Below are 18,106 nucleotides of genomic sequence, written 5' to 3'. Positions count from 1 at the left end.
AAAAAAAGAAATACAGATTTAAAAAGTAGGTTCTTTCTTATTCTCATTTTACAAAAACGGACATATGTCTGAATAAGATTGTTGGGAATGTTGCCATTGAACTAAGAGAGGAAGACTGAACTCACTGGGCTTGATCCTGAAGTCCTTACTCAGCCAATGCTCCTATTCCAATCAAAAGGAGCCCTCCCCAAGTAGAGAATTTGGGCCAAATTCTACCTTCAGCTAGAACACGCTGCTTCTACTGACTACCACTGGAGCTACATGTACAAACATGAGGGCAGAATTTGACCCAATAAAAATAATTATTTTGTTAATATATAATTTTTTACCAAATAATTCTGTGTTCTCCTCCAATACTGTATTTTAAGTCCTTTTTCTTGTATAGTCCAACCTTTGGATTAATAAAATGCAAACGTTTCTGATGGACGCAAACTATATACTGTATGACAAATATCTTTGTATGTGTTCACACATTTGACAGCAGAAGGTAAATCACTTTATTGCAATATTTAAAATGCAAATTTAGAACTGTTTTTCTTCTTTTTTTCCAGCATAGTTGTCTAAATAATTTGCTGTTTAAAACTAGTGAGGCTTGGTACCTTAATGCCATACTATTTATATTCTGAGACAAGAGAATATAATTTACCTTATTCCAAGGCAATTAAAATTTTACAGCTACAATTACTTATTTTCCCACAGGATTTTGGTAATCATCCTTCTCATATAATGGACTTAAGGCCCCAGCACACCCAACATGTCCTGCTTACTGCTAGATTCGTCAGGTCTGTAATTAATAATTGTGTTTAATGTTGATAAATAAAATTGTCAGTGCTCCTTCTACTAATTGGTATTCCAGATAATGGTTAATAGGTTTATTTATGCCTTAATAAAAGTCTTGTAATTTAGTTTTCCCTCTGCTAGGCAGGTCTTAATCTGTCATTACTTGTCTTATGATACTATCAGTGTAAGACGACAAGTATGCAGGAACTTATTTACATTCAGTAGTACACCAGATCTCCTGTTGCTGTAGTGAATTAAAATATTTTCTTTCAAGCGCAAGCAGAAAAAACAAGACAGTTTCTTTAAAACAAAGAATTCTTCTTTACGCTAAAAGGATAAAATCAAAAGGTTCAAACAAATGGAACATGAAGACTTAAAGAGCATTCTTTACAATGGGTACCAGAGCATTATCGAAATTATACAGGTAGAATCAATCATAAGTGAACAAAGAATATTATAGCACATGATCAAATCAAAATACTCTTTGCATGACAATGCATCTACATTGCACCATATTTTGTCACTTGTATTGTAGCAATTTGAAATTATGGTTTCACTAAAAAAGAGAGAGATTTTGTATGCCACCAGACAGAATATGTAGACTTTTGATTTTGAAGATTAGCATAGAGATAAACTTTGATAGGTTGGGGAGCATAAAATCAAAGCATCACTGATGTGCTATTCCATATCCTTTATAAAAATATACTTATGATATGAATATGACATAACTGAAATATACTTTATGCAAGATTGCTCATGTGAGGTATCATTGGAAAGGTTATGATTTACTGAATGTGATTATTCAATTTGTATGCCTGTAACCTTTCTGTATCTGAAGTTAGCAATATTAACTATATATCTGTATTTCAACTATGCTACTTTGGGTGACACCCACTGCTAACACTACAGGTACAACAATGGAAAAGCCAGACAGGGCAGATGGCCCATCAGCGAGGACGATAGACTGTGAAAAGCTTGGCCTTCCTGTGGACGCTTCATACTGCCACTGACTCATGGACGTGGTGATCCTACAGAGTCAGGTGGTCTTGTCTCCTGATACTAAAACATTACCTGAGACTTCCTGTAACTTTCCAATGTAAGGGAAGGGAGGTCAAGTTTGGGACACAAAGGATTCCTGCCTCATGTAAATCCTATTTAAGGGTGGGAAGGAAGGCTAACAGTACTTCTCCTCTCCGTGGCCTATCTGCCCAAGAAGAAAGACTGCAAAAGGGAAGGCGGGGGGAGTCCAGACTGAAACAAGGGTCTAGTCTGAAAAGGAATATAACTGGAACTCTAAACCACAGAAACTTTGCAAACTGCCTGCAACAATATCTAGAGTGAGAAATACTAACTGTAACCAATTTCTTTAGTGAAACTAGCTTAGTTTGCGTGTTTGATTTCATTTGCTTAGTAGTCTTCTTTGTTCTGTTTGTTATCCCTTTTACCACTTAAAATCTGCCTTTTACAGTTAAAAAAAATTGTTTTATTATTAAACCCAGTTTCTGTAATTATTAACGGGTGTGTGTGGGGGGGGGGGTAAGAAGTGTGCACCTCTCTCCATATTGAGGGAAGGGGCAAATTTCATGATATATCTTTGGATCTGCACTCCAAGGGAGGTGGACATCTGAGTGTTGGAGCAAGTCCCTGAAGCCGAGTCCTCCCGGAGCTCATCTGCAGCTGGGAGTGGCCCTGCCTGTGTGTGTGTTAGAGGAGGTTTTAAGAGCCTGGCTCAGCAAGACAGGTTAAAGGAGGGCCCATGTTAGCAGAACAGGTAGACTCAGTGGTACCTCAGCACATCAGGTGGCTTCCAAGGGGTCCAACCCATCACAATCACCTCTAGTTAATTTTTAATGAATAATGGTTTTGACTAAAACACAGAAATTTGTTGGTGTGATTTACTGACTGCTTTGCAAGGTGAAATGAGAATACAGTGTAATTCCATAAGGTACCGTATCCTTCTATATCTATAAGAAGTGGAAAAAGAACATATACACTTTAAGTACCTGGCCACAGACTATCAGGGAATTACAATAAAAGCAATAATTTATGTTATGATGAGCATGTAAGAAATGGCTTACACAAATAAAGTTACAGTACAAAGAGCAATCAATTCTTTATTAAACAAATGAAGCAAAAGGCAATGAAAAGTGACAAACCTTCCTCTTGTGACAGGTGGAGGGAGAATTCTGTTTTGTTTTGAGTGAAACAGAATGAAGGGAAAGAATAAACTGATTAATACTACAGAGGAACTAAAATATTCATACAAAGCTTCAGAAATTCAGTTTATGTTACAGCAGACAATATCTGTATTCATTGATTGGTTTCTCTGAGTGCTAATGAAGTACAATTTGTATTTTAAAAAAAAAACAAAAGAAAAAATACACTTTAAAAGGTCTTTTAAAGTAAATCTAAAGATAAACCATTCCAACCCTATATAAAACTACATGACTTCCTGAGGCCTCTCATGCCTCTTTTATTCTGACCATGAATTCTACAGTGTCTGACTCTTAAACAACAAGGATTTCATCTAAACAATGGCTAGCAGGACTCCTATATACTCTAGTATCAGCAAAACAACTTGGGGATCTGAGTAGTATAAGAAAGTTAGTGATTTCAGCACCTCAATGCTGATATGACTTATCTTTGAAATCCTTTTTGAAGTGCTGTCATTGATCAGCCACTTGTCCAGATACAGGAATGCATGCACTCCTGTGTAACTGGCTCCTATGCATTTTGACATACAGTGCAAACATTGTTCCAAAAGGCTTGAATTGGCAGTGTTGGGATGTGAATTTGAGTTACTGGATATCAGGATGATCTGGTGGCCAGGGCATGGAAATGGAAGTGAGGAGACTTGGTTCTGTTCCTGGCTTTCTGGAGCCCATTTGCTGTTTGATCTTGGGTATATCACAGTGTCTCTACTCCTCAATTTTCTTTACTTTCTTGCAGTCCTGCTTCCTCACTTCTGATATATTTAATTTCTGTTAGAATATTTGTGGCTATAGGAATACCAGGGAGCAAAGAGCAATGAAGGATCATAAGAACATTGCAAAGAGTCAAATGCTGCCTTGCATATGAGGAACTGATGTCTCCAGCATCAAGGGAACAGTTCCAGACCGAACAGGAAGCAGATGAAAGCCTCCAGAGAGCTTGGACGGCGGCACGGAGCAACCCACCGCCTCTCAGCTCTTCTAATCGATCCAGGTTTGTTGTAGAAAGAGGACTTTTATACAAGGAAACTCTTTCTGGGGGACACCAGGAAGACTGGCATCCTCAGAGACAGTTGGTAGTTCCAACTAAATACCGGGCCAAGCTCTTGAGCTTAGCCCATGATCACCCTAGTGGCCATGCTGGGGTGAACAGGACCAAAGACCGTTTGGGGGGGTCATTCCACTGGGAGGGAATGGGCAAGGATGTTTCTACCTATGTCCAGTCTTGTGAGGTGTGCCAAAGAGTGGGAAAACCCCAAGACCAGGTCAAAGCTCCTCTCCAGCCACTCCCCATCATTGAAGTTCCATTTCAGCGAGTAGCTGTGGATATTCTGGGTCCTTTTCCGAAAAAGACACCCAGAGGAAAGCAGTACATACTGACTTTCATGGATTTTGCCACCCGATGGCCGGAAGCAGTAGCTCTAAGCAACACCAGGGCTAAAAGTGTGTGCCAGGCACTAGCAGACATTTTTGCCAGGGTAGGTTGGCCCTCCGACATCCTCACAGATGCAGGGACTAATTTCCTGGCAGGAACTATGAAAAACCTTTGGGAAGCTCATGGGGTAAATCACTTGGTTGCCACTCCTTACCATCATCAAACAAATGGCATGGTGGAGAAGTTTAATGGAACTTTGGGGGCCATGATACGTAAATTCGTAAATGAGCACTCCAATGATTGGGACCTAGTATTGCAGCAGTTGCTCTTTGCCTACAGAGCTGTACCACATCCCAGTTTAGGCTTTTCCCCATTTGAACTTGTATATGGCCGTGAGGTTAAGGGGCCATTGCAGTTGGTGAAGCAGCAATGGGAGGGATTTACACCTTCTCCAGGAACTAACATTCTGGACTTTGTAACCAACCTACAAAACACCCTCCGAACCTCTTTAGCCCTTGCTAGAGAAAACTTACAGGATGCTCAAAAAGAGCAAAAAGCCTGGTATGATAAACATGCCAGAGAGCGTTCCTTCAAAGTAGGGGACCAGGTCATGGTCTTAAGGGCGCTCCAGGCCCATAAAATGGAAGCATCGTGGGAAGGGCCATTCACGGTCCAGGAGCGCCTGGGAGCTGTTAATTATCTCATAGCTTTCCCCACCTCCAACCGGAAGCCTAAGGTGTACCATATTAATTCTCTAAAGCCCTTTTATTCCAGAGAATTAAAGGTTTGTCAGTTTACAGCCCAGGGAGGAGACGACGCTGAGTGGCCCAAAGGTGTCTACTACGAAGGGAAATGTGCTGGTGGTGTGGAAGAGGTGAACCTCTCCATGACCCTTGGGCGTATGCAGCGACAGCAGATCCAGGAGCTGTGCACTAGCTACGCGCCAACGTTCTCAGCCACCCCAGGACTGACTGAACGGGCATACCACTCCATTGACACAGGTAATGCTCACCCAATTAGGGTCCAACCTTACCGGGTGTCTCCTCAAGCTAAAACTGCTATAGAACGGGAGATCCAGGATATGTTACAGATGGGTGTAATCCGCCCCTCTGAAAGTGCATGGGCATCTCCCGTGGTTCTAGTTCCCAAACCAGATGGGGAAATACGTTTTTGCGTGGACTACCGTAAGCTAAATGCTGTAACTCGCCCAGACAACTATCCCATGCCACGCACAGATGAACTATTAGAGAAACTGGGAAGGGCCCAGTTCATCTCTACCTTGGACTTAACCAAGGGGTACTGGCAGGTACCGCTAGATGAATCTGCCAAGGAAAGGTCAGCCTTCATCACACATCTCGGGCTGTATGAATTTAATGTACTCCCTTTCGGGCTGCGAAATGCACCCGCCACTTTCCAAAGACTTGTAGATGGTCTCCTAGCGGGATTAGGAGAATATGCAGTCGCCTACCTTGACGATGTGGCCATATTTTCGGATTCCTGGGCAGACCACCTGGAACATCTACAAAAAGTCCTTGAGCGCATAAGGGAGGCAGGACTAACTGTTAAGGCTAAGAAGTGTCAAATAGGCCTAAACAGAGTGACTTACCTTGGACACCAGGTGGGTCAAGGAACTATCAGCCCCCTACAGGCCAAAGTGGATGCTATCCAAAAGTGGCCTGTCCCAAAGTCAAAGAAACAGGTTCAATCCTTCTTAGGCTTGGCCGGTTATTACAGACGATTTGTACCGCACTACAGCCAAATCGCTGCCCCACTGACAGACCTAACCAAAAAGAAACAGCCAAATGCTGTTCAGTGGACCGGAAAGTGTCAGAAGGCCTTTAACAAGCTTAAAGCGACACTCATGTCTGACCCTGTACTAAGGGCCCCAGACTTTGACAAACCGTTCCTAGTAACCACAGATGCATCCGAGCGTGGTGTGGGAGCAGTTTTAATGCAGAAAGGACCTGATCAAGAATTCCACCCTGTACTGTTTCTCAGCAAAAAACTGTCTGAGAGGGAAAGCAACTGGTCAGTCACTGAAAAAGAATGTTATGCCATTGTCTACGCTCTGGAAAAGCTACGCCCATATGTTTGGGGACGGCGTTTCCACCTGCAAACCGACCATGCTGCACTAAAATGGCTTCACACCGTCAAAGAAACTAACAAAAAACTTCTTCGGTGGAGTTTAGCTCTCCAAGATTTTGATTTCGACATCCAACACATCTCAGGAGCTTCTAACAAAGTGGCTGATGCACTCTCCCGTGAAAGTTTCCCAGAATCAACTGGTTAAAATCGTCCTTGAGATGTGGAAAATATTGTTAGTCTTTATGTACTTGGTAGTATATTTAGAGATGCATGTGTCTTATTAACTCTGTTTTCCTAGAGCTCCAGGAAGAAATCCCAGCCAGTGTTTCACCCTAGCTGAGATTTGGGGGGCGTGTCATAAATATAAAGGGAAGGGTAAACCCCTTTGAAATCCCTCCTGGCCAGGGGAAAGCTCCTCTCACCTGTAAAGGGTTAAGAAGCTAAAGGTAACCTCGCTGGCACCTGACCAAAATGACCAATGAGGAGACAAGATACTTTCAAAAGCTGGGAGGAGGGAGAGAAACAAAGGGTCTGTGTCTGTCTGTAGTCGTCTTGGCCAGGGACAGAACAGGAATGGAGTCTTAGAACTTTTAGTAAGTAATCTAGCTAGGTATGTGTTAGATTATGATTTCTTTAAATGGCTGAGAAAAGAATTGTGCTGAATAGAATAACTATTTCTGTCTGTGTATCTTTTTTGTAACTTAAGGTTTTGCCTAGAGGGGTTCTCTATGTTTTTGAATCTAATTACCCTGTAAGATATCTACCATCCTGATTTTACAGGGGGGATTTCTTTATTTCTATTTACTTCTATTTTTTATTAAAAGTCTTCTTGTAAAACACTGAATGCTTTTTCATTGTTCTCAGATCCAAGGGTTTGGGTCTGTGGTCACCTATGCAAATTGGTGAGGCTTTTTATCCAACATTTCCCAGGAAAGGGGGGGTGCAAGTGTTGGGAGGATTGTTCAGTGTTCTTAAGATCCAAGGGTCTGGGTCTGTAGTCACCTAGGCAAATTGGTGAGGCTTTTTACCAAACCTTGTCCAGGAAGTGGGGTGCAAGGTTTTGGGAAGTATTTTGGGGGGAAGGACGCGTCCAAACAGCTCTTCCCCAGTAACCAGTATTAGTTTGGTGGTGGTAGCGGCCTGTCCAAGGTGTAATATTTTGTATCTTGGGGAAGTTTTGACCTAAGCTGGTAAAGATAAGCTTAGGAGGTTTTTCATGCAGGTCCCCACATCTGTACCCTAGAGTTCAGAGTGGGGGAGGAACCTTGACATGGCCCTTGCGAGGGAGCGGGAGAAGTGGAGCCGCAGTGTGCTCACAGCTCCGGGGAGAAGGTGGGGATGGGGCCTTGGGGACGGGGTGTGGAATCAGGGCATATTCCCTCCAGCCCCCTGCCGTGAGCCGCTCTGGGCAGGGGGCTGGGAGCACCCCCACAACCCCAGCCCACACCCCCAGCCCTCTGCCCTGACCCCTGCACCCCCCTCACACACACCCCAGGCCTCTGCCATGAACCTTGCACCCCCCTCACACACACTCAGCACTCTGCCCTGATCTCTGCACCCCTCACACACCTCAGCCTCCTGCCCTGACCCCTGCACCCTCCACTACCGCAGCCTTAACTCCAGCACCCCCACACATACCCAGCCTCCCACACTCTATGCCCTGACTCCTATACCTTCCTCAAACACCCCCAGCCCCCTGCCCTGACTCCTGTACCCCCACACATATCCATCCCCCCCACACCTCATGCCCTGACTCTTGTACCCCCCCCATTCTCACCTCCACAGTGAGCACCAAACGGGAGCTCCTGCACCCCCCCATTCCTACCTGCACCCCTCGCACCAAATGGGAGCTGCCCGGGTAAGCGCTCCACATCCAAACCTCCTACCCCAACCCTGAGCCCCCTCCCTCATTCTAGCTCCTGGCCAGATCCTGCACCCCAACCCCAGCCTGCTCCTTCACCCCCAGCCCTGTGCTCAGTGCACTCCCACCCTCAGCTCAGTGCAGAGAGAGAGGAAGAGAATGAGCTAGAACCAGGGAGGAAGTAGGTACCCACTCTATGTGGGCAGGGCTGGGATCCCAGGCCAGCAGCCGGGACCCTGGCTGGCAGGAGCCGGCAGACGGAACCCCAGACTGGCAGCGGGCTAAGCAGGTTGGCGGCGTAAGATCAGCATTTTAATTTAATTTTAAATGACGCTTCTTAAACATTTTGAAAACCTTGTTTACTTTACATACAACAATTGTTTAGTTATAGAATATATAGACTTATAGAAAGAGACCTTCTGAAAAACGTTAAAATGTATTACTGGCACGCGAAACCTTAAATTAAAGTGAATAAATGAAGACTCGGCACACCACTTCTGAAAGGTTGCCGACCCCGGGTTAGAGCATTCAGGAAGAATTAGGTGTTCATTCAGGGTGTGCTCTGAACATTTCAGACATAAGAGCAGTTAAAGAGAGTTTTCAGTATGTTGAGAATAATCAGGTTTTCCACTAGATGGGAAACGGATAATGAAACAAAAGATTTCCCATGTTCATTAAGGAACAACTACCTGAAGCCTTGAAATGTTGACTGGATACCTTATTTGATGTTTTTGACCAACATATGAGTACACAAACCAGCACTCTGAATCTGGATGTTTTGGATATTCCAAACTCGCAAGTAAAAGCTTTTACTGTCTTTCTGGCTAGCAATGAATCAAATCATAGTCTGGACCATGTGTAATTCCATGGGCAAGTTAATGATAGTAAGGGAAGGGAGGTGTTACTTGATTTGTAAAACTCTCCAGAATTGTAATTTCAATGGTATCACCTGCTGTGGCATGGCAGGGGGGACTTGCTGCTGTCTCGGCTCCAAATCTTGCAGCTGGTGGAAATTTTGATAACAAAATGTCAGTTGGTGTCATTCGAAAGCCCTTTCTCCCACAAACACAATGGTATCAAACATGACAAACCTAGAACAATTATGTAGATATATATTCAAGAAAATGCTTAAAAACATAATTTTTATATTATACTTTAACACAGACAGGTCTAACACCAAGCCCTCACAAAGTTAAGTTGTGATAGTACTGTGTTACCAGTTAATAGTAGATAATACCAGATTTTTTAATGTTACAGAATACTAGAGAAAGAAAACAAGGAGTCCTTATGGCACCTTAGAGACTAACAAATTTATTTGGGCATAAGCTTCCGTGGGCTAGAACCCACTTCATCAGATGTATGAAGTAAAAGATACAGGAGCAGGTACAAAGACATGAAAGGATGTGGGTTGCTTTACCAAGTGTTAGGTCAGTCTACCAAGATAAATCAATTAACAGCAGGATACCAAGGGAGGAGAAATAGCTTCTGAAGTGGTAAGAGAGCGGCCCATTACAGTTGACAAGAAGGTGTGAGTAACAGTAGGGAGAAATTAGTATTGGGGAAATTAAGTTTAGGTTTTGTAATGACCCAACCAGTCTTCATTCAGGCCTAATCTGATGGTATCTATAGAAAGAGTGCTTCAAGTTGATTTTGCCATCATTAGTAAAACATAAGTGGTTCAGTGGTATGGATTATCAGCTTTATTATGCCAAAAGAGTTGCAATGAGGCACCAGTTAAGATGTCAGCATCCAGCCAGAAATTAATGGACTCCATCTGCAAACAGTATGCACATAGTTACACAACATGCATTACATAACGTAATTATACGTAATCAAAAGTAATTTATTTAAAAAAAAATCTTTGTTTTTACTTTAGTCTTGATAATGTTTAGGCAAAAATTGCAAGATGAAAAGTACCAACTAGTAGCTGAATCTTTTGAGAATACCACCACAAAGGACTTGGTTAAAAAGAATGCTCGGTGGCACGTTACATGTTAGCATAATAATGGCCATACTGGGTCAGACCAATGACCACCTAGCCCAATATCTTGTCTTCTGACAGTGGCCAGTGCCAAATGCTTCAGAGGGAATGAACAGAACAGGGCAACTATCCAATGATCCATCCTGTTATCAAGTCCCAGCTTCTTGCAGTAAGAGTTTAGGGACACCCAGAGCATGGGGTTGCATCTCTGACTAGTTGCCTAACAGCCATTGATGGACCTATCCTCCATGAATTTACCTAATTCCCTTTTGAACCCAGTTATATTTTTGGTCTTCACAACATCCCCTTGCAATGCAAAAGTACTTTCTTATGTTAGTTTTAAACCTGCTGCCTATTAATTTCATTTAGTGATCTCTGGTTTTTGTGTTATGAGAGGCATAAATTCCTTCCTTATTCACTTTCTCCACACCATTCAAGATTTTATAGTACTCTATCATATTTTATAGTACTCTATCATATTTCTCATTAGTTGTCTTCTTTCTAAAGTGAACAGTCCCAGTTTTTTTAATCTCTCCTCAAATGGAAGCTGTTCCAAACCCCAAATCATTTATGCTGCTCTTCTCTGTACTTTTTCCAATTCTAATGTATCTTTTTTTTTCTTTTTTTTTTGAGATGAGGTGACCCGAACTGCATGCAGTATTCAAGGTATAGGCTACCCATGGATTTATAAAGTAGCATTATGATATTTTCTGTCTTTTTATCCCTTTCCTAGTGGTTCCTAACATTCTGTTAGCTTTTTTGACTGCCGCTGCACATTGAGTAGATGCTTTCAGAGAACTATCCACAATGACTCCAAGATCTCTTTCATAAGTTGCAACAGCTAATTTAGACCCAATCATTTTGTATGTATAGTTGGGATTATGTTTTCCAAAGTGCATTACTTTGCATTTATCAACATTGAATTTCATTTGCCATTTTGTTGTCCAGTCACCCAGTTTTGTGAGATCGCTTTGCAGTCAGCTTTGACTTAACTATCTTGAATAATTTTGTGTCATCTGCAAACTTTGCCACCTCACCGTTTACCCCTTTTCCAGATCATTTATGAATAGTGGAACAGCACTAGTCCCAGTACAGATCCTTGCAGGACACCATTTACCACTTTCCAGTGTGAAAATGGACCAGTTTTTCTTATTTGTTTCCTGTCTTAACCAGTTACTGATCCATGAGACCACCTTCCCTCTTATCCCAGGACTAGGATACTTACTTTCTTTACGAGCCTTTGGTATAAGACCTAGTCAAATGCTTTCTGAAAGTCCATGTACACTGTATCATCTGGGTCACTCTTGTTCACATGCTTGTTGACACCATCAAAGACTTCTAATAGATTGGGGAGGCATGATTTCCTTTACAAAAGCTGTGTTGAAACTTCCCCAACATATCGTGTTCCTTTATGTGTCTGATAATTCTTACATAAGAACATACAAATGGCCATACTGGGTCCGACCAAAGGTTCATCCAGCCCAGTATTCTGTCTGCTGACAGTAGGCAATGCCAGGTGCCCCAGAGGGAGTGAACCTAATAGGTAATGATCTAGTGATCTCTCTCCTGCCATCCATCTCCACCCTCTGACAAACAGAGGCTAGGGACACCATTCCTTACCCATCCTGGCTAATAGCCATTAATGGACTTAACCTCCATGAATTTATCTATGTCTCTTTTAAACCCTATTATAGTCCTAGCCTTTACAACCTCCTCAGGCAAGGAGTTCCACAGGTTGACTGTGCGTTGTGTGAAGAACTTCCTTTTATTTGTTTTAAACCTGCTACCCATTTATTTCATTTGGTGGCCCCTAGTTCTTATATTATGGGAACAAATAAATAACTTTTCCTTATTCACTTTTTCCACACCACTCATGATTTTATATACCTCTATCATATCCCCCCTTAGTCTTCTCTTTTCCAAGCTGGAAAGTCCTAGCCTCTTTCATCTCTCCTCATATGGGACCCGTTCCAAAACCCTAATCATTTTAGTTGCCCTTTTCTGAACCTTTTCTAATGCCAGTATATCTTTTTTGAGATGAGGAGACCACATCTGTACGCAGTATTCAAGATGTGGGCGTGCCATGGATTTATATAAGGGCAATAAGATATTCTCCATTTTATTCTCTATCCCTTTTTTAATGATCCCTCACATCCTGTTTGCTTTTTTCACTGTCACTGCACACTGCGTGGACGTCTTCAGAGAACTATCCACAATGACTCCAAGATCTTTCTCCTGATTAGTTGTAGCTAAATTAGCCCCCATCATATTGTATATATAGTTGGGGCTATTTTTTCCATGTGCATTACTTTACATTTATGCAAATTAAATTTCATTTGCCATTTTGTTGCCCAATCACTTAGTTTTGTGAGATCTTTTTGAAGTTTTTCACAGTCTGCTTTGGTCTTAACTATCTTGAGCAGTTTCGTATCATCTGCAAACTTTACCACCTCACTGTTTACCCCTTTCTCCAGATCATTTATAAATAAATTGAATAGGATTGGTCCGAGGACTGACCCTTGGGGAACACCACTAGTTACCCCTCTCCATTCTGAAAATTTACCATTTATTCCTAAGCTTTGTTCCCTGTCTTCTAACTAGTTCTTAGTCCATGAAAGGATCTTCCCTCTTATCCCATGACAACCTAATTTACGTAAGAGCCTTTGGTGAGAGACCTTGTCAAAGGCTTTCTGGAAATCTAAGTACACTATATCCACTGGATCCCCCTTGTCCACAAGTTTGTTGACCCCTTCAAAGAACTCTAATAGATTAGTAAAACATGATTTTCCTTTACAGAAGCCATGTTGACTTTTGCCCAACAATTTATGTTCTTCTATGAGTCTGACAATTTTATTCTTAATCTTGTGGCACCTTAGAGACTAACCAATTTATCTGAGCATAAGCTTTCGTGAGCTACAGCTCACTTCTTCGGATGCATACTGTGGAAAGTGTAGAAGATCTTTTTATATACACACAAATCAGATGTCAAGAATTATAACATTCATAAACCAGTCGGAGAACACTTCAATCTCTCTGGTCACACGATTACAGACATGAAAGTTGCTATATTACAACAAAAAAACTTCAAATCCAGACTCCAGCGAGAAACTGTTGAATTGGAATTCATTTGCAAATTGGATACAATTAACTTAGGCTTGAATAGAGACTGGGAGTGGCTAAGTCATTATGCAAGGTAACCTATTTCCCCTTGTTTTTTCCTACCCACCCCCCCAGACGTTCTTGTTAAACCCTGGATTTGTGCTGGAAATGGCCCACCTTGATTATCATACACATTGTAAGGAGAGTGATCACTTTAGATAAGCTATTACCAGCAGGAGAGTGGGGTGGGAGGAGGTATTTTTTCATGCTTTGTGTGTATATAAAAAGATCTTCTACACTTTCCACAGTATGCATCCGATGAAGTGAGCTGTAGCTCACGAAAGCTTATGCTCAAATAAATTGGTTAGTCTCTAAGGTGCCACAAGTACTCCTTTTCTTTTTGCGAATACAGACTAACACGGCTGTTACTCTGAAACCATTCTTAATCTTGTTTCAACTAATTTGCCCGGTACTGACATTAGACTTACCGGTCTGTAATTGCTGGGATCACCTCTAGAGCTCTTCTTAAATATTGGCGCTACATTAGCTATCTTCCAGTCATTGGGTACAGAAGCTGATTTAAAGGACAGGTTATAAACCATAATTAATAGTTCTGCAATTTCACATTTGAGTTCTTTCAGAATTCTTGGGCGAATGCCATCTGATCCCGGTGACTTGTTACTGTTAAGTTTCTCAATTAATTCCAAAACCTCCTCTAATGACACTTCAATCTGTGACAATTCTTCAGATTTGTCACCTACAAAGGACGGCTCAAGTTTGGGAATCTCCCTAACAACCTCAGCCATGAAGACTGAAGCAAAGAATTCATTTAGTTTCTCTGCAATGACTTTAACGTCTTTAAGTGCTCCTTTTGTACCTCGATCGTCCAGGGGCCTTATAACTGCTATAAGCAGTGCACCTATAAGCTGAATTTGGCAAGGTTGGAAAAGAAGTACATCAGGCACCAGGAAAAAGTTAAAAATGCCAGGGCAAGTGCCAGCTCTGTGGAAAAGTCTTTACTGCACTTTATTCAATCTGCTAACTGGAATTTGCACCTTGCACCACTTTTGCTTTAGATTTAACCAGCTATTCTGCAATGATTGCCTAGTACCTCACTGAAATAGGAGGTGTAGAAAAGTCTGACTTTGACACATGGGAGGAATTTTGAAATGGAAATTCTGTGCACTTGGTTGAGGTAGAGCCGTTGAACACAAAAACAGAGCAATGAAATTCATTGGGGTGTTTGGTGGGCATAACATAGCATCCAAATGCTCTTAGTTTTCCTGACAAACCCAGAACTCCATTGAATTTCAAAACAAAACATTAAACAGTGCTAGGATGATTTCCCAAGAAGTAACATCTGTAACCCCAGTAACCCCATCTGCAGAGTAAGCTTACTTGCACTGGTAACCAATGTGCACATAACAGACTGGAGCTCATTAATATCATGATGAAAGCAGTCTTCAGTGATGAGATAGCTAAAGATGTCAGTTGAATGGATACTTTGGGTCATGACCTGTATGAAGCCTTCAGAACCCAAAGAACTATCCAAGGCTCCATCAATCTATGGGCTTCAATCAAGAAAAACAGAATGAAGCTATGCTTGAATGTAAAGAAGAAAGTCAGAGAAAAGGTGGCAGGGTATATTACAGAGGTAAGCAAAGACAGGTCATTGTTTGCTTGTCTCTTAGTTGTGTCCAGCTCTCAGCGTGATGTTAATCTAAGTGAGACTTTGAATAAGTACGTCTTCTCCGTAGTACCATGATTGATGTTCGAATGCGACGGAACAATTATGTGCCAGGCGAAAAGCTAACTTATGCACATCTTGCGTGGTCTTCTAAGCCAGCACCACTGACAACATGACTGGTACTTATGCCAGCAGAGGCCTTTCAATGTAGCAATCACAGATTGTATGGCTGAGGTACAAGCTCTCAACAAACCAAAAACTATTAACACCTGCAGAGACTTGGCTGAATGCTTCATTATGAGGCTACAGAGAAAATAAATACTGGACCTATATAAAGTCCACCTTGTGTTTTACATGTATGCACAGAAATTAATTAAAATATTACTAGAAGAAGAGACTCCACGGTATTGCACCTGTCCAATACAAAAATCACTGATTCCACAAACATCTCCAACATCACAATGTCTCATACTCACACGAAGGATGAGTTAATCACATACCTTGCAGGAAAAATGCTCCAGCATATGAACTCAAAAGAATTTTGTTGTCGCATGGCTTCATAGAGCTGCTGCCTCACACTGTTCAGTGGAGTTTCTCAGTAGTTTTCATGAGGAGACTGACACTAAAATTATTTTGCATGCCATCAATGCTACAGAGAGAGGGTCTATTAAACTCCAGATTTTTGCACAAAACACAGAGGTTCTAGTGTTCTCTGTGTGGTGCGATCCAAGACATCTGCAAGATTCTGGTTTTGTGCCTGCTACTGGGGAACAGAATCACTTGTATATCCCTCAGAGATGTATTCCTATCATTCAGACCATTAAAACCTATTAGGAATCCATGTCCTTTCAGGATCATAGATGCTGGAACTACAGATGTTGGGGGTGCAGCAGCACCCCCTGGCTTGGAGTAGTTTCCATTATACACAGGGTTTACAGTTTGGTTCAGTGGCTCTCAGCACTCCCACTATACAAACTGTTCCAGCACCCCTGTTCAGAATGTGACACTGCTGGAATGTTGGCTGAAAAGGCCAAATTATCTTACCTGGAAGGCATTTAATTCAGCCTCTAAAGACTATTTCCTCACTCTGAAAGTGCTTGGAATGGCTGAGATAGTCACTGATGAGGGTACAAATGCACTGGAGATGTTTGTATGGAGAGTCCATCATTAGAAGACAACATTAAGAAGCTTGCAGAGCTATGTTCGTGGATATTTTCCAAGAAACAGACAGAAAACTTACCACTGACAAGGGGGACATTTATACCTGGTCTCAAGAGGGAAAACTATCAAGTAATGGAATGGCTCAGGGTGATTGAGCACATCCAAACCTACCTTCCCCTGTTGAGCATGGATGGGTCTTGGAGGATGGACCAATTGCACTAGTTATGTGTGAAATACCATGAGCTCCCAAATCAATCCTTTAGCCAACCAAATGTTTCTGTGCAAAGACCAGATGCTCATCACCCTGAAAATATTTGGCCAGCAACCTGCCTTGTATGAAGATGTGCTACTGGGGCACAGATGAGGATCAGTGTGACATTATGTCTAGCAGTGGTTTCTGTTTTCAGTCGTATATGTCAACGGCAACTTATGTAGGATTACCAAAGATCAATGTCTTTTTTTTAATGTAACAATGCATCTGTGTTCAAGTATGATTTAAAAAAAAACAAACCTGATTTTTAAACATGCTCTCAAACATATATCTTCATAATTGTTTCAGGTTTGTCATGTTTGCTACCATTGTGGCCATGGGAGACCAGGCTTTTGGATAATACCTAACCTGACCCATTTCCAATCATGTATCATCAAAATGTCCACCAACCAGAAGACCCGGTGCTGGGGTGGCAGCAAGTCCCCTCTTGCCATGCCACAGAGGGTGAACACCATTGAAATTATGATTCTGTAGATTTTTACAAATCAAATGACCTTTCTATAACTAGCTGTCCACGGAATGAGATTTGCTCCCAGACTATCAGGCTAGATCTACAACTTCTTAAAAGGTTTCAGAGTAGCAGCCATGTTAGTCTGTATTCGCAAAAAGAAAAGGAGTACTTGTGGCACCTTAGAGACGAACCAATTTATTTGAGCATAAGCTACAGCTCACTTCATCGGATGCATAAAGCTGTAGCTCATGAAAGCTTATGCTCAAATAAATTTGATAGTCTCTAAGGTGCCACAAGAACTCCTTTTCTTTTTGCGAACTTCTTAAAAGTAGTTTACACACAATCAAATTAATTTTCAGAACCCTCTTATGAGACTGTGAAACGTTGTTATTTCCATGTACACAGATAGATGAGGCACAGGAAGGAAGGTGAAGTAACTTGCCCAAAGCCACACTCTGAGTAAGTGGAAGAAGTGGAATTGAACTCACGAATTACTGGCTTTCAATACACAAGATTAGTTTCTCTAAATGGGCCAGCAGTAAACTTTGGCTGCTTTTGGCCATTCTACAATTAATGAGATTTAAGGAGTTGTCTTACAATAATTTGTAATTAACAAATGTTTAGTGCAGTTGAGAGCAGCTACCAAAGCAGCAAGCTACTGCTTGTGAGTCTCATGCACTGTACCTCACGAATATTAGGGTAAGTGGTCACTTCATCTCTTTAATATTACAGAAAGAATTTCAAAACTACTAGATATCCCTAATCTGAATAGGGCTGACCATGCTGGGCTAGATTTACAGAGAAGTTAAAAGTAAGTTTTATGAATCTTGAACTGGAAGATGGAGGCAATCACCATCCAGATATGGTTCATTAAAATGGCTAAGCTTTAATTTCCCTTTATGGTCAGATGTATTGGGATTTAGGGAATCAAATATTTGTTTACCACTCTCTAGAAATCAATGCAATCTGCCATGCAGGTAGTTACAGATGCTGTTTATACAGCATAATGGGGCCCTAATCCTGATTGGGACCTTATGAGAGTTACAAGAAATAACAATAAAGATGACGATCTATACATCACTAAATAAGAAAACCTCTAAATAGAGAGAGATGTGGGAAAATTGTAAGAGCATGGAGGGAAAGAA

The 18,106-nt window shown here is 41.6% G+C and overlaps 1 protein-coding gene across 2 annotated transcripts in view; it reads right to left on the bottom strand.

Annotated features, from left to right (window-relative positions):
• Positions 1 to 18,106, bottom strand: part of CCDC171 (coiled-coil domain containing 171) — a 235,024-nt gene that overhangs the window by 105,355 nt on the left and 111,563 nt on the right. The gene's annotated exons all lie outside the window — the stretch shown is intronic.

Source organism: Lepidochelys kempii, chromosome 5 (genome assembly GCF_965140285.1).
Source record: "Lepidochelys kempii isolate rLepKem1 chromosome 5, rLepKem1.hap1, whole genome shotgun sequence".
Classification (NCBI taxonomy): domain Eukaryota; kingdom Metazoa; phylum Chordata; order Testudines; family Cheloniidae; genus Lepidochelys; species Lepidochelys kempii.
Note: the sequence above shows the minus strand (reverse complement) of the source record. Positions and strands in the feature narration are given on the sequence as shown.